This window comes from Mastomys coucha, unplaced genomic scaffold (assembly GCF_008632895.1).
Source record: "Mastomys coucha isolate ucsf_1 unplaced genomic scaffold, UCSF_Mcou_1 pScaffold16, whole genome shotgun sequence".
NCBI classification, from domain to species: domain Eukaryota; kingdom Metazoa; phylum Chordata; class Mammalia; order Rodentia; family Muridae; genus Mastomys; species Mastomys coucha.
In genome coordinates, this window is record NW_022196898.1 from 53,036,551 (window position 1) to 53,057,141 (window position 20,591).

Sequence of the window (20,591 nt, forward strand, 5' to 3'; positions counted from 1 at the left end):
CAGGGTTTTTTCTGTAGGTCAGGCCAGGCCTTTAATTTATCTCTCTGCTTCAGTCCCACAAGTACTGATCTTACAGGTATAATCTACCATGCCCGGCCTACAAGTGACAACAATCAGAAGTTTCCGGTCTCCAGCAGGGATGGACATGCCGGCCACACCCCTCCCCTAGTGCACACACCCACAGGGCACCTGGCTGCCTTGCTGATTTTGCCTGGGAATGTGTTGCTGTGCCCTGGTGCCCTGCTCACTCTGCTCTCACCCTTCCTGTCTCTGAATAACACCCCAGTTCCGCTCACTCTGGCCCTCACGGTGCTGCTAGCCTCTTCACAAAGCCTGGGCTCTGGAACTGAACTACTCCTGTAGGGCAACAGGCACAGCTGTGTTTTCACCACAGAAAAAGACAAGGTGGCAGAAAGAGGAAAACACCCCAAACAGCTTCTGCAGCCATGTAAGCAATAAGGCAGGGCAGGGCAAGGCTGGGCAGGGCGGGCAGGGCGGAGCGCAGGTGAAGTGTCTGTGTCTAGTATCTGGGTGTGAGTAGCCTGGTGCAAGTGAAGTTTACTTTCTAAGTAGTCAGTAAATAAGGAACATGTAGGAAAAAAAAGAATCAACATTTTAGATGAATCTTAGTTCCTGACAGGGTAGCCTCAAAAACAAAAACAAAAAACCCACTTAAAAAGTCAAGCCAATTAAAAAAAAAAAAAAATTCAATGGCTGGCTGTGAGCCGGTACAGGGTCCCTAATGAAGGAGCTAGAGAAAGGACCCAAGGAGCTGAAGGGTTTGCAGCCCCTTAGGATGAACAACAATATGAACTAGTACTCTTAGAGCTCCCAGGGACTAAAACTCCAACCAAAGGGTACACATGGGGGGGACTAATGGCTCCAGCAGCATGTGTATAGCAGAGGATGGCCAAGCTGGTCATCAATGGGAGGAGAGGACCTTGGCCCTGTGAAGGTTCTATGCCCCAGTGTAGGGGAATGCTAGGGTCAGTGGTAAGCAGGGGGAGTGGGGAGGGAACAGGGGATTGTTTTAGTTTTAGTTTTTATTTTATTTTATTCTTTTTTTTTGGAGGGGAACCCGGGAAAGGAGATATTGTAAATAAAAAAAAAATCTAATAAAATATGGAAAATCAGATTCAGTCATTTTACTATGAGATCATTTTATTACACACTCAGATATTGAACTTAAGTAACTCACATGTGGGCTAAAACTGTCTCACAGGCCACTGAGTGATGTCTTAGAATTAATTCCAGTAATTAGATATGACTGGAAAGATAAACTGAATTTGCTCCAATCATGTAGCCTGACATAAATCTGTATAAAACCATTATGGGTCATAACTTAAAACTCAGAGATAATGCACAAAATAGGTATTTTGACATCTGTTCACAAAATAGTGCATTATCTTAAAACCCCAGCATATACCTGGGCATGGTGGTACACATCTATTATCCCAGTGCTTGGGAGGTGGCAGGAGGTGGCAGGAGGATAAAAAGTTCAAAGCCAGTCTGGACATACCTAGTGGATTCAAGACCTGCCTGGGTTATATACAATCTTTACTAAAAAAAAAAAACAAAAACAAAAACAAAAAGCAAAACCAGACCAAGCCAAATGAAAAAACAACAACAACAACAACAAAAAAACAAACAGTATATGTGAGATAAACAGGGTCCACTGTGCTTAAAGCCACTAAGTCTAAATATGGAGACAAATGCACTGTTTCAAATGCATCCAGGGGCCCCTTCTTAGGTGGAAGGTTCTAGACTACCTCAGAAGATTAAACTCTCTCCACCCCGGCACTCCTGGGCTCAGAAGGGCTCTGTGACTGTCTGTGGTTAAGACTGTGACAGCGCTCCACATGGTCCCACCTTGTGGAGCTGTTGGTTTTTTGTTTTTGTTTTGGATCAGGCCAGGGAAGAAAACTGTGCTAACATGCTGTAACAAAATGATTTTCTGATTTTAAAAAGTAGTTTTTAGCCAAGTGTGCTGGCGTACACCTGTGACCCAGCATTTGGGAGAGCAAGGCAAAGGGAGTTGAGAGGCCAGCTGAACAGCACAGTAATCCTCGGGGGAAATCTCTTTTTACTACTAACTCCTTAAAAAAATCCTAAAGTCAAGGTACAAAACACAATTCCATTTTATGGAATTTTAAAATATTAAGTAATATAAACTTAATTTGTAATACTTAAATCAAGCTTTTTCTCAGCTGAAGATACAAGCCTATTTATTTACATTTCTATAATGTATGTTAATGGATTGGGCCCTTACCACAAGTTCATGTGGAATCTTAATTCCTAGAATTTCCAAATGTGACTGACTCCGAAGACACACGCAGAGCCCCCGGCCCTGCCTTCTTTTTTGGCAGTATTGGTGATTGAACCCAGGGCCTTGAAGTTGTTAGGCAAGTGCTCTACCCCTGAGCTAACTCCCAGCCCCAGAGAGACTTTTTCAGAGGCAATTAAGTTAAAATGAGGTCATCGCACACTGTGCATAGAGTGAGAGATTTCAGAGTACTCAGTCATAAATGAGATGTCTATCAAACCTCTCCCCTCAAGGCTCAGGGATCTATGTGAGAGAGGAGGTGGGGAGGTCAGAGGTGGTGAGCAAGCGACTCCAAGGAAACAGGATCATCCGGATCCAGCAGCACGGATGAGGCGTAAGAACTATTAGGCTATGAGAGCGCCCTCACAACCTGCATGGGTTCAAACAGGATCAGAGTCCAGCACGGAAAAAGGAGGTGTGTCCAGGAGTGAGAGGTCACACTCCTCCACAAGGACCCACTCCTAACCTTCTCTGCTATTAGCAACGGACACCGGTGGGGCAAGGAAAACTGGGCTTCTCTAACCAGGTGCCACTGCTACATCCCAGGGTAAGGCCCAGTGCCAGAAGTCGGCCAGTCCAAATGGACTTCATGTTGGTTTTGGTTTTTTTCTTATTGAGTTTTTGTTCTGCTTTTCAGGGATTCAATTCTTTATTTTTTTGAGAGAAGAGAGAATGAACAAGAAGCTGGATGGTGGGGTGACAGGAAAGGGAGACGATATGATCAAAATACATGTATGAAAATTGTAATAAAAAAAATTGGTCAGTACAATCCTTAATCCAATAAGATCAGTATCCTTATGAGAGAAAATTAGAATACTGACCAGTTAGGGAAAGTGCAATGTGAGAGAGAATCCACTCTGATCAGAACAGTGCTCTAAGCTCTTAGCCAACGATGATGATATGTGAAAAAATACATTCTTAAACCACCCACAGTGTGGTGGCAAAATTAAACAATATACTAGCTACTTACTTTCCCCATGTCCTGCTTGGCCTGGATCTTGCTACGTAAAGTAGGCCGACTTCACAGTTACAAGCTTCCAGCTCCGCTCCCCAGTCCTAGGGTGTCACTAGACCCTGCTTTCTATTCTTTTAGGGGGTGGAGGGACTGTTATTAATATATTTTATGTACACAGAGACTTTGCATGTATGGCTGCATACCAGAAGAGGGCATCAGATTGTGTGCTGCCACGTGGGGCTCCTAAATGCTGAGCCATCTCTCCAGCCCCACTGTCTACTCGTAAAGTACATCTGAACGACTAGCTCTGAGCTTTCCCCCTCCGTGTGAGGACTCACCGTGGTATGCACCCCCTTCCTCAGACAGCTTTACCCTTTCCCCTAGCCATGCAGTAAACAGTATTCCAGAGATTGTGCATTTCAGGACCCTGCGAATTATCCTGAAAGACGATCTGAATAATGCAGTTAGGGAGAAGTAACGATGGCTCTGAGGGTCAAGGACATTTATTCACCTAGCACTGAGGGTGCCTCTAGGGGCCGGCTCTGCAGTTCTGCTGAACCTCTGCAAGGTCAGCATTCAAACACTGGAGTACTCAATGCAAGGCAGACTCAAGGACCCCAGACTCTCAAGGCTATGCTTACTATAAAAGTGCTTACTATGAACAAGGAAAACATTCATCACCAGCGCATCAGCCCTCGACAGCATAACTTTCTAAGAGTTCAAACAAGAAGTAATGAAAAAAGATAAGCATTTATTGAGCTAACATGAATATATGCCAGACATTTCTAAACGCTTGACATACGTTATCACAATCCTGGGCGAGAGATCCACACAATCCAGGTTACAAATGGCAAAGCTGAGGCACAGTAGCTGAACAACTTGCTTAAAGTCTTGTAGCTAGAATGTGGAAGAAACTGAACTTGAACCCAGTAAATTTGACTCCAGAGGCTTCCTTGGGAACCGCTGCTCATGGGCCTCATTTTACCAGCCTCAGGCGATGGAACCACCTCAGAAATAACCTAGTCTGGCCTCTTACAGATGAGGGTTATATGAGTAGCTAGTGAGATCCAGGTCTAGCACTGATCACTCACTGAAAAGCTGCATTCCTCCCTCCCACCCACCTATTTTTGTGTGTGCGCACATGCCATGGCTTTTGTATAGAGTTCAGAAGGTGACTTGCCAGAGCTGGCTCTCTTTTATCAAGTGGTACCCAGAACTGAACACAGGTCATCAGGCTTGGCAGCAAATGTCCCTAACTGCCAAACCATTCAGCTGGCTCTACCTCTCACTTCTAAAGTCTAGTCTAACTTGCTGTTTTGGACACCACACCAAGCTCTGGTTTGGTTTGGTTCTTAGGGTCTTCTGCATATGAATCTGTTCATCTGTCTCTCTCATTCTCTCTCTTATATGCTGCCAGCAAGCTTTACAGGTGTACTGAAGAACAAGGGAAGCAGCCTCGTGCCATAAACAAATGAGGATCTCTGCCTCTGTATAAGGATACCAGGACAGAGCTACTGCATAAGGATACCAGGACAGAGCTACTGAGAACCAGCTCTGTTAACCAGGCTTGGTGGTGCAAACTGTAATCGCAGCACTTAGGAGGCTGAGGCAAAAGGATTACCACAAGATCAAGGCAAGCCAGGACTACACAGTAAGACCCAGCTTCGAAAACAAAACAAAAAGAAAACCATGTCTGTCTACCTGAGTATCTGACTACACCCTTTCAACTATTCTTATCGACATAAGACCACACCAGAAGAATCACAAAGTTTTAGCTTCTGGAATGGGTGTGCATGAAAATTAGTAATAGTTTTTAAAAAACATTTTCCACTGAAATTTTAAGAAATGACATGTATCTTTAGACACCAGATTGTCAGGAAGCTTGAGCTAATTTAGTACCTACTTGCTAGTTAGTTTAAATGAAATTCCAGATTTCAGCCTATCACATTCGTCTGTCGTTCAATTTTACCCATCGAGTCCCAGAAAACTCTGCTTTTCTGAAACAAAACCAGAGCAAGGGAACAATGGTCGTGTAGGCTGATTTTATTTTCAGTAGAATGCTTCATGGGTCGCCATTCTTGAGGCTGCCTGAATGGAAAAAAAAAAAAAAACCTTTCAACTGCTACACTGGATGAAGTCACTGGCCCCATAGGGACTGCAAATAAGAAATCCCAGTCTGCAGGCTTACCCACAGGGTCTGAACTACGCTCACAGCCTTTTTCCTGAACTGCAAAAACCTTCACGCAAGCCTCTAAGGCAGCGGTCCTCAGCCTTCCTGATGCTGCGACCCTTTAATACAGTTCTTCATGCTGTGCTGACCCCCAGCCATAAAATTACCTCGTTGCTACTTCAGAACTGTGATTTTGGTACTGTTATGAATTGTATTATAGATACCTGTGTTTTTCAATGGTCTTAGGCAACCCCTGTAAAAGGGCAGTTTGATCCCCAAAGGGTTGAGACCCACAGGTTGAGAAACACTGCTCTAACTTAAGTATAGTTTTAACAATTTGTTGCCAGCTGCATACTACCAACAAACAGAAATGCCCTCTGCTCCAGGTCCCTCAGGGGAACCATTCTCATGGGGACTCGTGTGGTACTGGCAAGTGCATGCACTGAGCCTGAGAACTCGGTTTTAAAGCTGCTCCTGGTCCATCTGACACCTTGAGCTTTAGATCCATGCCCATAAATGGCATGACACATATTCTAGCAGGATGCTGTGGACTCTATGAGCTAGTGACTGACTGGTCAGCTCTCGCTCTGCATCCTCGAGGAGCATCCATTTGAGTCCACCTCCAAGGACAGGACATTGTTTATTTTCTTCTTAGTGGAGCATAACTGTCTATCATTCACGTGTCTAATTTGCAAGTCAAAATAAACGTATTCCTTCTAGACCCCAACCCAGTAGGTTGACCTGATCCAAGGGCGAGATGGCACCTCCTGCTTCTCCAAAGTCACTTTACGGATATGTTCAACACATGCCCAAGCCAATGATAGCTATGCACTCCTTAGGAATAGAAAAGGACAATCTTCTGCCTGGGTCAGTCCTTTGTGCCTTTTGCAACAAAAATGAAAGGTACATCTCTGTTTCTAGTGGAAAAAAACTTTTTTTTTTTTAAAGATTTATTTACTTTATTTGTATGAGTACACTGTAGCTGTACAGATGGCCCTGAGCCATCATGTGGCTGCTGGGAATTGAACTCAGGACGGCCCCGCTTGCTCCAGCGTAATTCACTGTAGCTGTCTTCAGATGCACCAGAAGACGGTGGCGTCAGATCTCATTACGGGTGGTTGTGAACCACCATGTGGTTGCTGGGATCCGAACTCAGGATCTTCGGAAGAGCAGTCAGTGCTCTTACCCGCTGAGCCATCTCGCCAGCCCGTAAGGTTTATTTACTTTATTTATATGAGTGAATTGTAGCTGTCTTCAGACACACCAGAAGAGGGCATCAGATCCCATTCCAGATGGTTGTGAGCCACCATGTGGTTGCTGGGATTTGAACTCAGGACCTTTGGAAGAGCAGTCAGTGCTCTTACCTGCTGAGCTATCTCTCCAGCCCGGAAAAAACCTTTTTTTTACAGCTTTTCATCAAGTTACAACTGTTAACTTGTAATAGGGTTGCTAAAAATATCGCAGCTGATGCTGACATTAGATATGGAATAGAAATGAACACCACTCCCACCTCAGGAGCCACTATCCCATTCGCGTCTCTCAGTTTATCCATTTATACATCTGCTTAGTGTTTCACAAGATTAGGAACTCTGTGGACAGCTACTCTGTCTGGCAGAAAGAGAAGTGGGAGGAATTTACTTACAGTAACTTGGAGACTGATTCCATTTAGGGGGGAAATAGGGGAAACAATCCAAATACTCAGCAGAGGTTTGGAGACTCGGTGACGAACGACAATGTGGTCAACAGAAACAGGGATGTCAGAACAGGAACTGGCTTTAGTGGGGAAATGGTGACTTGGAGATGAGACAGGCTGAGTAAGAACTAAGTACGCCCCAAGAGGAACCTGTGGGAGTCAGCTAGTGTGCTGAGGCGCAAGGGCTCAGGATGTGGAATCTTTAAAAACATTATTTTGGTGTCCTCAATCTAAAGACACAGGGTAAGGCTGACATCAATACAGGACCAGATCTGTACCCTCAAACACTAAGCCAGCTACAAAACAGACTCTAGCCTGGCCTGACAGTACAGACCCAGGATCCCAGCTACCTGGGAGTCTGAGGCAGGAGGATCTCAATTTCAAGGCTTGTCTGCACTACAGAATGAGTTCAAGCTTGGGCAATTATTTAGTGAGACCCAGTCTCTTTTTAAAACAAGGAAGAAAGAAAAAAGCACATCATCTGTCCCTCAAAGCCTGTGCTCTCCTCCCACTTCCCTGTCGTCTTTCCTATACCCTCCTTTCCTTAGCATCTGCAATCCCTATCGCTTTATTTCCCCTTTTCTAAAGTGTGTGCATGTGCGAGCAAGTGTTGTTTGGATGTGTGCAAATGTGTATGCATACATGTGGAGGCCCAAGGTCAGCAGCAGGTACCTCCTAAATCACTCTTCACCTCATTTTTTGAGTCAGTCTGTCATTGAATCTGGAACTTCCTGGCTGGAACGGCTAGCTGGTCACATGCCCCAGGGATCCTCTGGTCTCTGGCTCCCCAGTGTTGAGCCCACAGGCTTGCAGCTGCACTGGCTGTCTGGGAGGGTGCTGCGGAGCAAAACTCTGGTCTTCTTCACACTTATGCAATCAAGCACTGACTAACTGAGCCAACTCCCCAGCCCCTTGTACCTTGTTAAAGCAATGTATCCTCGCTTCTCTTTCTACCCCTTCCCCCGTCTCCTGGACTCCACACAAGGTCCCATGCATTGCAACGCTCACTAGGCTCAGCAGAGTCAGGAGTCTTGGTTGTTGTGCTCACTAATTTTCCTTTCTAGTTTCTATTAAGTTTACTAACACTTCTGGGTTATATTCTTTATCGCTGTAACAGTTAGGATTTCTTTAGCAGCAAAGACACACTGAGATGGGATGTGTCAATGCACTCGATACACTGAGTCTGGACAGACTTTGCATTCTGTACTTCAAAGCTACGTGAAGTCCTGTCTTCAGTCCCCAAACCTTTGCCACCCTCCACCTCCATTCTCAATTCCCCATCCACCCATTCTTAATTGGTCTTCAACCTATTCCTTTCTTTTAGACTAACAGGGAAGGTAGTTTTCAAAAGTAAGGAAAAAAAAACGCCTCAAATGAACATTATCATCGAAAATTTCTTAAATCTTATAAGCATACTACACACAAAACCATTCATAAAAGTTGCAGGATGGCAGCACCTGGAGTGAAACAACTGGTAACTTGAATCTCTTGCCTTTGTTTTTTTACACACACACACACACACACACACACACACACACACGATCTGAATGCACAACTATATGCTCTCAAAAAAACCAAATCATTGGCTCAGACGTGTTACATTATGACCTGCGCAACTGTTTTTCCTCAATCTAGGAACCTCAGCTATTTAGATTTATTTTATTATGTGTGTGAGTGTTTTGCCTACAGTGGATGTCAGAAGAAGGTGTTGGATCCTCTGGAACTGGAGTGAAGGATGGTGATGAGCTTCCATGTGCATGCTGGGACTGACGCTGGGTCCTTTGTAAGAGCACCAAGTGCTCTCAACCACTCAGTGTCTCTCCAGCCCAAACCATAGCTATTTACAGACAAATTTAAAACAAAACCAACCAACAAACACTATTTCACTTTTGCTAAAGTAGACTATTTTAGTATCTTTTCTCTTCTTTCTCTCTTTCATTTGGACTAGGGTAGTCTCAAAGGAGAGCCTTCTTCCACACCTCCAGAGAGCAGAAAGGGGTGTGTACATTAGCTTCCATAACTCTCATGCCAAGTGCTAATAACAAGGTCAATAATAGTATCTCTCAATGACTGTTTCATATGAGGCACCTTGCTTAGGAGATCTATACAAACAAGCATGCAGTAGGTTCACACAATCTTTAAAACCAGAAAAGTCTTCTGTTTCTAGCTCACAACTGAAGGGCTTGGAACCAGAAATAGCCTCTCTTCACCTCACACCACTAAACATGAGTCCAATGGCAGTCTCTAAGAAACACCACAGAAAAGCTGAGAATTCAAATTCTTGTAAGAAAACCAACTGGTAGCTCCATCCATGTGATTCTGACTTGGCACAGATCTGTAACAAACCAGGGATACCACAAGAGTCTGAATAGCTACTGTTAGGGACCCATGAAGCCCTGTGCACTGTTAATACAACTAGGAGTAAATTAAAGCACAAACATTGGGGTTGGAGGTATAGTTCAGGTGAAAGGTTTGAAGTTCAAGCCCCAGCAAGAACAGGCTTAAGAGAAAAGTGCAAAACAAACTCCCCCCAAAACCTTAATGGAGACCGTTGTCTTAGCTTGGGATTCTATTGATATAATAAAACACCGCAATCAAAAGTAACTTGGGGAGGAGAGGGTTTACTTCATCTTACAACTCTTGGCTCACACTCTATCACTGATGAAAGTCGAAGCAGAAACTCAAGCTAGGAACCTGGACTGAGAAAATGAGGTAGCAGCTATGGAGGATTAGGAACACTGCTTAGGGGCTTGCTCAGCCAGCTTATAGCCCCAAGCCTAGGGGGAGCACCGCCCAGAGTGGGCTAGGCACTCTGGACAACAATCATCAATCAAGAACAAGCCCTACAGGCTAGCGCAGAGGCCAATCGGGTCGGGGCATTTTCTCAACTGAATTTCCTTCTTCCCAGATGCCTCTAGCTTGTGTGAAGTCGATATAAACTAGCCAGCACATCAGGGTCAAACCAAATACTCAGGAACTAAAATAAAAATTAACCTACAGTTCCTGGCATGTTCTCCTGAACTCACTCCATCCCCATTAGGTCAGAATCTTGTACATATATATCTTTAAAGTAACTACAACTGGTCGTGTTTGTAAGTCTGGTTCAGAATTCTTGACAGCAATATATATATAGTACCTAACCAGAGATATTTTCTCATAGGAAAGTCAATATTTTAGCCGCTTCAGATACTGCAATTTCCTACCATGTCAAATAAGGAAAAATAAAGTTACACAAAGACAAGAAGGCAGATGGTTTAAACTAATAAGATGTGCTATACTTTATCAGTTGTCTGTCTAGTTTGACTCTTAGGTGAGAGCTTTAAACTAAATTCAGTGTTCATATTAGGCATTATGGAAGCTACAAAGACTTTATGCAGTCTAAGAATAGTTTAATGAAATGCACTAAACACACACACACACACACAAACTGTCTGCACACAATGCTTTTCTTCATTTAACATGACCAAAAATGACACTGAAAAGGTTTGAGGAAGGAATTCTCCCAGAGTTGAACATCGGAGTACATGCTGTAATCCCAACAGGAGGGGGAAGTCACCCTGGGCTACATAGTTTTCAGAAACATAGCAAGACACAGTGCTCCACACTTGATTCAACAAAACCGAACTCTCCAGAGCCAAAGGTATAGAAAACAGGTCTCGTTTACTGGGCCAAAACATCAATGACATTATTCTGCCTTTCCTCTGTTTGTCCAGGCCCTGGAAGTTACGTCTCCTTTGGTTTCCTGACGTCTCCTATCTTTGTTTATTTCCATTCTCTACTCATGTAATAAGATACATCTTTTGGGGCTTTCCTGTTCTACTTCTAGTTTTTTTTTTTTAAGCCCCTGCTGCTATTTCTGGGATGATGTATCTCTCCCTCCTGTGGCAACAAACTCTGTGTTTGCAGGAGAGACCCTGCATACAGCTTCTTCTTTGTGCTTCCTCTCACTGCCTATCTGGAAACAATCACGGAGCAGATCTGCAGGCCCCCAGAGTGGCTCTGAAACCTCGGAACCTGACTATTCAAAACTAATTACCTTCAGGAAGTCTACTCAGGAAGGCTGCAGACAACAGCCACTCCAATCGCCCTCAGTGACTGCAACTCCGCACCTCGCCTCTAGTGGCTATAAACAACCAATAGGAAAATGAACTTGAGATGAAAACTTGAAACGCTAAAAATATGGAAAAATTAATAGGTGGTACTGCTAGCCACGGATGATGACTGGAGATTCAATGACATTAATGTCAGGACAAAGTCACTTGTACTTTGCAACTGCTAAAATGCCAAAGACTTTAGTAGATCTTTTCAGGGACCCTACAGAGCCATGAAAACAGAATTCACAAGGCCTTTATCTGCCCTTCTCTCTGAAATTGAACACTACCTTTTATTTAAATGCTTTAAATTTTGGCTGATGATGCTGGTGTGCTAGACACAATCACACATCATATCATACCACATGTATACTTGTTTCCTTTGAGGGTAAAACCCCATTATAAAAGAGGGGTGAGACAGTACTCAGAGGCCACTGGACCAGATTAATTATAAACCTAGCCAACTGAACCTGAATTTTGTTCAAATACTTCCTGTCTTTTGTTTCAACCTGCCATACACCTTCAAGGTTAACTGCAGTCTCCCAGAGCAACGGACCAGCCCACTCCAAATTGGGAGATGGGATTCCTACAAAAGGCATTTACTGACTCCTCGACACCATTTCATTTGAAAATATGGTATTATTCACTGACTGTCAAACAATACACACTGCATTCCTACCCACACAAGGCCAACTCTGTGGAAAGCTAACACACCCACCTTGCTATGAAATATGCGGAATGCTTTCCTATTAAGTTCTCAGGGAAGAAACCGGGTAGAAAGCAAAACCGAAAGGCAACTCAAACCCGAAAAGCCCCTAAAAGCTGGCTTCTCCCACAAGAAACAGAAAGGGCGAGGGAGGTACAAAAATTGATGGGAAGAAGATAATGTATTTTTTAAGCCGGGGAGCTCTCAACACTCAGCAAGAGAATACAGGATCTGGGGGGCTGTAGGAGCAATCGCAGGCTGGGGGATGGGAAGGGCTAAAGAGGGGGAAAGACTGCTTTGGCTGTTGAAGGTGTCTGTCTGGGTCTCGTCTTTTTTCTCCCCCTCGCCCATCCCTCAAAAGGAAAATGCTGTTTTTTGTTCTTTTAAATCTTGTATAGAACCCTAGTTCTGGACCTAAGCTTGCCAGCAAGGGCAGATATGGAAAGGGATGCCTGGATTCGCGGGGGTCCAATATAGGGGTGGGGGCTGCAGCCTAGAAGACTGTACCCACCAGTCCCACTCCTAGGCTAGGGCTGGGCAGAAGGCGACGTGGAGTGAGACAGGTCAGGAGGAGACCCTTGCTGAGGGGCGGAGGCTGGCGAGAGACAATGAACAGTCAGTCGCAAGGACCCCGGAGGATGCCGCGACGCCTCCTCGGGGAATCCCGGGATCTGGAGGCGGCGGCCCCGCCCCCTAGGGGGACCAGCCCTACCCCGACAGGGACTTCTGATGAAAGCCACTAAGGCTCCGGCCCAGGAGGCTCTTTCGGAGAGCCGGCCCCCCAGCACCGCAGAGCCCCGAGCCCGCGCTCCGTACCTGGCCTCGGCGCTCCGGGTTCCTTCCCCGCCGCCGCCTCCGCCGCCCGCTCCCCATCCCCAGCCTCCCAGGACCCGCCCCTTACCCGCCGGCGGCAGTGACAGACAGACGCCATGGCCAATCACAGCCTTGCCCTTGCTGCTCTGAAACCAATCCTCGGAGCCTGAAGGCGGGGCTTCTCCAAAGTCATCCCGGCTCCTCCTGGGGCTGCAAGATCCCTTTTGTTTGGGAGAGCCAGGCTGGGATTGAGCTGGCGTCACTTCCGGGAGGAAGTACCTTCCTCTAGTCGGCTGGAGACTGGGTTCGCTCTGGTCTCCGCCCGGGTTCTGCAACTTTTCAGGACCCTGGGAACACCTTGTGGTGGCTTAATTGAGGGCGTATCTAAAATGTGAATAGAAGAAGTGAGTTTTAGCGTTTGTTTTAGAATTACTTATTGAAAACCTAATAGTCTCTCTCTCTCTCCCTCTCTCTCCCTCTCTCTCTCTCTCTCTCTCGCTCTCTCGCTCTCTCGCTCTCTCGCTCTCTCTCTCTCTCGCTTTCTCGCTCTCTCGCTCTCTCGCTCTCTCGCTCTCTCTCTGTCTCTCTCTTCTTCACCGGCTTCTGGGTGTGGTGCTGGAAAGCAAGGGCGCAAGACTGTCTTCTTTACCACACCACACTAGGTACACAAAGGGAGACCCTGGGGTGGAACAAACAGGATAGCACCTAGTAGAGGAGAGCATGACCCCTGCCGACCTGCCTTTCAGGGCGAAGTCAAATGATTTTCCCCACACTGTGCTTGTCATTCATCTATGTGGGGAGCTCTTTTATAGGTTTGGGCCCTGTCATGCTGTGGACAATGCGTTGTAACGAAGCCGAAACAGAACAGTTGGATGAGGGGGGAATGACTGTCCTTGTGAACACAGGAATGCAGATCTTAGTGATAGAAACAAGACCTGGAGGGAAGAGAATGACTCTACCATAGTCCGCGTTTCAGCTCATGAAGTGATTGAGCAGGATTAATAACCACATTGTTTTAAAGAATTTGTAACAAGTACATATAAGAAGGCAAGTGTTTAAGTGCACAAGTAACATATTACTCTGAATACATTATTCCTAATCCTCACAATTATCAGCAGGAGGATATCAGGGACCCAATACTCCCTCTGGCCGTTGTTCTCAACCTGTGGGTCACGACCCCTTGGATAACCTCTGTCTATAAAAAAATCTACATTAATCTATAAGAGCAAAATTACAGTTCTGAAAGTAGCAGCGAAATTATGGTTGAGGAGTCCCCACAATTTGAGGAACTGTATTAAAGGACAGTAGCACTAAGAAGGTTGAGAACCACTGCCCTAGGCAAACAGCCCTCTAGACAGGTGCAGTTTACAGTCTGCGTAGAGAGAGGCCCAGCCCGAGTAAATCATGGTTTAGAGGAAGTAAAACAGTATTTCTTGTCAACATAGTGCTCTGTTCATCCATATAATATCTGTGTCAGTGCTGTGTGAGAAGATTCTCTTACCCTGTAATGTGGACATCACTGTGAGAAATTACGATGAGAAGATAAGAGAGTCAAGGAAACCGAGAGAACCAGAGGAAGGCTACAGAGTTAATAACTGGAAAAGAAAAATTACAAGAATGACTCCAAGCCTGTGCTATGGTCTGCTATCAGCTACCAGCTCCCACGGGGGTGGGGTGGGGGTGGGGACACCTGTTCAGAGGGAAGGGTAGTGGTTAACGTAGCAACAGAGCAAAGCCAACAACTCCATACCTTCCCCTAGCCATTACAGGCTTGGAGACAGCATGCAGAGACGCTTCAGTACAGCCCAGGTGCTGTTGGAACAATGACCTAGAGCGTGAAGAATTTCGCAAAGATATCCTGCTCTGTATTCAGAAGGACAGCCTGGTTGGGTAGGGTGTGCACACCTGTAAATCCTGTCCTCTCGGAGATGCAGGCAGAGGGGAATCAGGAATTCAAGACCCTCCTTGCCAACACAGTGTGCTGCAGACCACCACGGGCTATGGGAGACCTCTCAGAATGAAACATAATGTGCCAAGTGATTTAAAGACACAGTATTAGGTATAGGAATAGTATCTCGAGCTTGAAAAGAATCCATTTCCTCCTCCTTCCTTTGCTTCGCCTGTGGGTATGCATGGAGGAAGTGTCTCATTGCCAGACAATGAGGCAGATGTAGGACAACAGGCTATTTTTCTGCTGGATTCTGACTCACTCCAAGATTTGCTCCAATGAATCAGCTCACCCAGCCTTCCTCTCCCTCCCTTTGTAGCTATTAATCCACCACCACCCATTCTACTCCAGAGCTGACCTAATGGAAACAGTACCATGTGACCCACATCCTCTACAGCACTGAGCAGCTCCCAACGATGCTCTGGGTTCTTTTAAGCCCATTCCTGAGCAAGGGTAAGAAGGCTCAACAGGATGAGATCATCCTTGCCTTAAGACTCCGAGCCCTGAGAATGTTTAGATGGCTTTCAACTTATCACCCCTGAGGTAGTGAAACAGGCAGGGCTTCTGGGCTTCAGATAACCTTCAGCCTTCAACAGCGGCAGTGAGTTCTGGAGCCTTGTGATTTAATGTGGAAAACGTGTAAGTAAGTTTAGGGTCCTTGGCACATGGAGCGAGAAAATAAGCTCATGATATCTTGAATAGGTAAACATGATCCCCAGTGTTCTGGTGTATTTGATGTAATCAGCTTGGTCATTAATATTTATTAAATGATTTCCAAGTGACCGGCAACAACTTTATGTCATTTAAGTGCTAAAAGATTGCAGTTTGGCTCAAGTTTTTTTGTTTTTTTGTTTTCCCCCTCAATCGGCAAATGTTGTAGGTGGATGTCCTGAATGTTTGTTGCTGGCCTGGAAGGCCATGGTAGAGTAAAAGAGGCCAGACTGGATGTGAAGACACAAACCCGGGTCTGATCACTGCCCTCTTGTAAACTGATGTTAGCAAATCACCACCGAGTGGGCGGCTTAGAACAACACAGCATGTTCTCTCTGTCTGGAGGCCAGAGGTCTGCAAGCGAGTTGTTGACAGGTTGTGTTCTTCCGGGGGGGTGGGGGGGTGCTGTGAAGACACCCGTTCTGTGACAGTCTCCTGATTTGTGGCTCCAGGCGCTCCCTGGCACTTCTTGGCTTCTTGCATCACCCCAGTGCCTGCCTCTGTCACGACCTGGCCGTCTTCCCTTTTGCCTCAGTATTCCTGTATGTGCTCCTCTTTCATGAAGACACTAGACATATGGGCTTTAGAGAGGACTGCGACCTTTTTCTTTCTTGAGCTGGAGTCTTTATATAGACCATGCTGGCCTGGAAATCACACATAGCTGGATTTATAAGCGCGTACCCTATGCTTGGCTTATCTTCATCTTAACTCATGACATTTCTGAAGACCATGTTCTATTCCAAACTAATCCACATTCTGAGGATCTGGGTAGACAGTAACTTTTAGAGGAACAGCTCAGTACAAATCTAGTTGACAATCTCCTCACTTAATCCTAACTCCACTGTGGTAAATGTCACAAAAGAAATAGATTCCTGAATATCATTGCAGGCTATGATAGTAAAGCCAGTATATATATATATATGTGTGTGTGTGTGTGTGTGTGTGTATACCAGTATATATATATATATATATGTATGTGTGTGTGTGTGTGTGTATACCAGTATATATATATATGTATATATATACACATATATATGTTTATATATACACATATGTGTGTTATATATTTTATGATATATTATAACATATAATGGTTTATGGTATATATTATACCAATTGAATATTCAATTATGTCCCAAGTACTGTGAACTTAATTTACATAAAGCATCTGTGTCAGTATCCTAAGAAGAATATTAATATTCGCATTTTTCCAGATTTGGAAATTGAGTACAAAGAGGCCCACAACTGAAGAATTGGGTCAAGTTTTTCCTAAAATGGAGAACTTTGTAGGTAAACATTTTAAGTGTTTGGGAGGCAATTATAGAGTAAAGGAGGTTAGACTGGATAAATACGGAGCACACCCTCATAATTACTATGTTGTATCACCTCTCCATCATGCTCAGTGGGTTAGGACAATAGAGAATGCAGCAATATCTTTTCGGTTTGTGGGGCCAGCAATATGGCTGGGCAAAGGCACCTGTTGCCAAGCCTGATGACTGCAGCTCTGTTCTTGGAACCTATGTGGTGGAAGGACAGAGTGAACGTCTACAGACTGTCTGCTAACTTCTTTTTAAAAAGTTTATGTGCATTCGTGTTTTGTCCACATCTACATATATGTGAGGACGCCAGATCCCCTGGAACTGGAGTTACACAGTTGTGAGCTGCCGCATGGTCCTGGGAATTGAACCGGGGCCCTCGGGAAGAGCAGCCACTGCTCTTAACCACTGACTCATTATTTAACTTCTACATTAGGTTAGATTCCCAGCACCACATAAAAACAAAACAAGAGCAACAAGAGGAGAGCAAACAGCACAGTGACTGTAACTCCAGCTCCAGGGGAACTGGCACTATTATATATGCACATGCAGGCAAAACACTAATGCACATATAATTAAACAAAACAAAACGTTAAGGGACAAGCGCCCAAAGTGTGGCGGTTACCTGAGCCTTAGTTTCCTTACTTTTAGAATGAGATGATCACCTCTGTCTCAAACCCCAGGCTGTGAATATCAGTTAAGATGGCGTACACTAAAGTAGCCCATCAATTTCCCCGTGGGATTTTGTAAATCACCTGGAGACCTTTCGGAAGCTCTTTCTCCCTGTGAGTTTCTGCTCTCCAATGAAACGCCTGAGACTATTGTTTTCTGGAGTCGTCGTTTAGCTGTGACCCAGGGCACACTGGGTGATGCTGGGTGAGCTAGATGAAGAAACTGGAAGAACTGTCAAAGGTGCTGTGTCCTACCCACTCTCAAAGACCAGACGCCAGAGGTTCTCTCATCCGGCGCCAGGCCGAAGCCGAAGGGAAGGTGTTTCATCCCTGCCCTGCATTTCCCTCTCATCTTTTGTCCCCACGAAGGCTTTCTAAGCAACTCTTAATCTTTCTTGTTTGGACCTGACCGGCCAGGAAAACAGGCGCATTTCTAGATTTTTGGGTGTGGCCCTCACTACTTTCCTGAGCTTTTCGCGCCCTCTTGTGTTAGCCGGTGAGTCCTGCAATTGTCTGCTTCTTTCCAGACAGTCTCATTGGTGCGTGGATAGCTTTTCCTTTTATGGGTGTAGGCAAGACAGCCCATCAGGTAGGGGATTCTAAAGACTGGCAAGCAGCTCAAAAAGCCAACTCTAGGGACAGATTGGGTTTTAGCTGAATGTGGGGCCACTGCGGTTATGACAGAGCCACAAAATCCTTATTCTGGATTGCAGTAGAGGTAGTTCTCAGAGGAGGAAGGAAAGATACCTAATGTCGAGTGCTTACTGTCTATGAGACACTGAGCCAGACACTTCGCATACCCACCTTGTAATCTTCACACATATAATTCTCCTAGCCACCTGACAGGTAATTATTACTACTTCTAGCTTTTCAAGAGAAGAAGCAAGTTCAGAGAGGCTGCCTGGCTCAGGGTCACGTGACAACGATGCCTACACTGTACCAGTTACAAACCAGTTACAACACCAGGTACAAAGTGTTGGTTATTACCACAAGACAGTTTTAAAGTCCATTTTGATGATAAGGTAACGGATTTCAATACTTTAAAAAAAAGAATAGCTAAACAGCTTGCCTGGAGTCATGGAGCGGGGTCTCCCGATCTTTTACTACAGCGCTGGTGGGTGATATAAGTGAGTTCCCAGACTAGGCCAATGTGACTTGAAAGACTTTTGCATCACTTACTAAAGTCCTTTCTGAGGACCACATAATTAGGGTCAAGTGTTTTCCATGATGGCAACGAGAAAGTCCGACGGAAGTCTATGGGACCCTGAGAATTCACTCAATATTGCTGTCAGAAAAAGCATCCATAGGGCTCTGATTTCTATCTCCCTTGGTTCATTCTGTGTGCAACCCACATGTTCCCCCGAGGTTGATGTGCCAGGGTGCAGAATTCAAACTTCACAGGACCTGAAAGAAAGGTTAGACGGGAAATTCCTGGAAATCAATAAATTACAGGGTTCTGAAACCATCCAGTGAGGTTCCCAAGAATCCAAATTATTTTTAACTCCTCCTCTCACTCCTCCAAACACTCATTAGTCACAGAGCTCTTGAATAATGCTTTGTGTCTTGGAGTGAGTCACATATTCCTCTCTTGACCGTCACCTTTGAAATTGTTAAACAACTATTATCACCACATATTCTGAGCAATGAACTAGTACACTGCCGTTGATTGCTTTGTCCTCTTCCTTCCTTCCTCCCTCCCTCCTTCACTCCCTTCCTCCCTTCCTTTCTTCCTCTCTCCCCCCTCCTTTCTTTCTTTCTTTTCCTTTTTCTTTTTGGTTTTTTATTCTTTGTTTTTTTTTGAGACAGGGTTTCTCTGTATAGCCCTGGCTATCCTGGAACTCATTCTGTAGACCAGGCTGGCCTCGAACTCAGAAATCTGCCTGTCTCTGCCTCCCATGTGCTGGGATTAAAGGCGTGCACCACCACCGCCCAGCTGTCCTGTTTCTTTTGAGAGAGTTTTGCTACAGCCTTGGCTGACCAAGAACTTGCTCTGTAGACTGGGCTAGCTTCAAACTCACAGAGAACAGCCTGCGTCTCTCTCCTGAGTACTGAGATTAAAGGCTTGCACCACTTCCATTTATTATTTCTAAATGTGATTTTTGTACATTTATACAGGTGGGAGATGGTATTAGTTGATTATGATTTTGTTTTGTTTCTTGAGAAAGAGACTCTCTACACAGCCCTGACTGTACTGGAACTCACTATGTAGACCAGACTGGCCTCGAACTCAACAGATATTCACCTGCTTCTTCCTTCTGAGTGCTGGGATTAAAGCTGGCTGACTATGTGTGTGTGCATATGTAAATATATGCACACACACACACACACACACACACACACACACACACACACACACCAATCTTTCCTTCGATGTGCGAGCGTGTAGGAGAAAGGATAACCTTAGGTGACATCCTCTGGTACATTGTCTGTATCCTTTGAGACTGGTCTTTTGCTAACGTGGAACTAATCAGTTAGGCTAGACTGGCTGGGTGGTGGGTCCCAGGGAACCTTTGGTCCCTCTCCTCAGCAGAGGAGTTATAAGCCACCATGTTGAACGCAGATCCTCAGGCTGGCCAGGCAGGCCCTTTACCAATGACACCGTCTTCTCAGACGACTCTTGCCTTTCTGCCTCGGCCTTTCTTCCTCTTCCCATGCCCAGGCTAAATCCCTTTCTGTCCATGCTGGGCTATGGCCTTCCCAAGGGGTTAAAGGCTGGCCTCCCTCTCCTTCCCTCTTTATTCCCCTCTTCTCCACACATAGCCTGACATTAAGCAGAAAATTATTTCCACTCTAGGGCCAGAGACAGAGCTTCGGTTGGACCAGGCTGCTCCATAGTTTTGATTTGATGAAAGCCAATTAGGCATTTCCTCCAGTCTGTTATTTCAGCTGAAGCACCACACAGTTGGCTGAATGGGTCCTTGTTGCTCACAAAAGGGAGACATATTTATAGGGAAAGTAATGGTCCTGTTATGGCTGTTGGCTGTACTGTCATTTCTAGGCAATTTCCTGGTAAGTGCACTTTCAAGCAAGCACATGCTGGAGGCATCTATGCCCAAAGTTCCTGCTTCACTGCTCCTGTTGGGTCCTACGGGGGCCCCATCTGTCCTGAACAAAGTGACCAGGATTTCTGTTTCTTTGGAACAAGTTTGGATATTACATTCTTTTGGCCATGGTGTACTCTGGGTTTCTTTTTT

General features: G+C 45.2%; 1 protein-coding gene across 4 annotated transcripts in view; it reads right to left on the reverse strand.

Annotated features, from left to right (window-relative positions):
• Positions 1-13,001, reverse strand: part of Cttnbp2nl (CTTNBP2 N-terminal like) — a 49,107-nt gene extending 36,106 nt beyond the window's left edge. For 2 of the 4 annotated variants that reach the window (XM_031375081.1, XM_031375078.1), the window contains exon 1: positions 12,755-12,835. The gene's annotated coding sequence lies outside the window, so the exon portion shown is untranslated. The other 2 variants (XM_031375079.1, XM_031375080.1) reach the window with 2 other exon arrangements.
• Between the last annotated feature and the right edge of the window lie 7,590 nt (positions 13,002-20,591).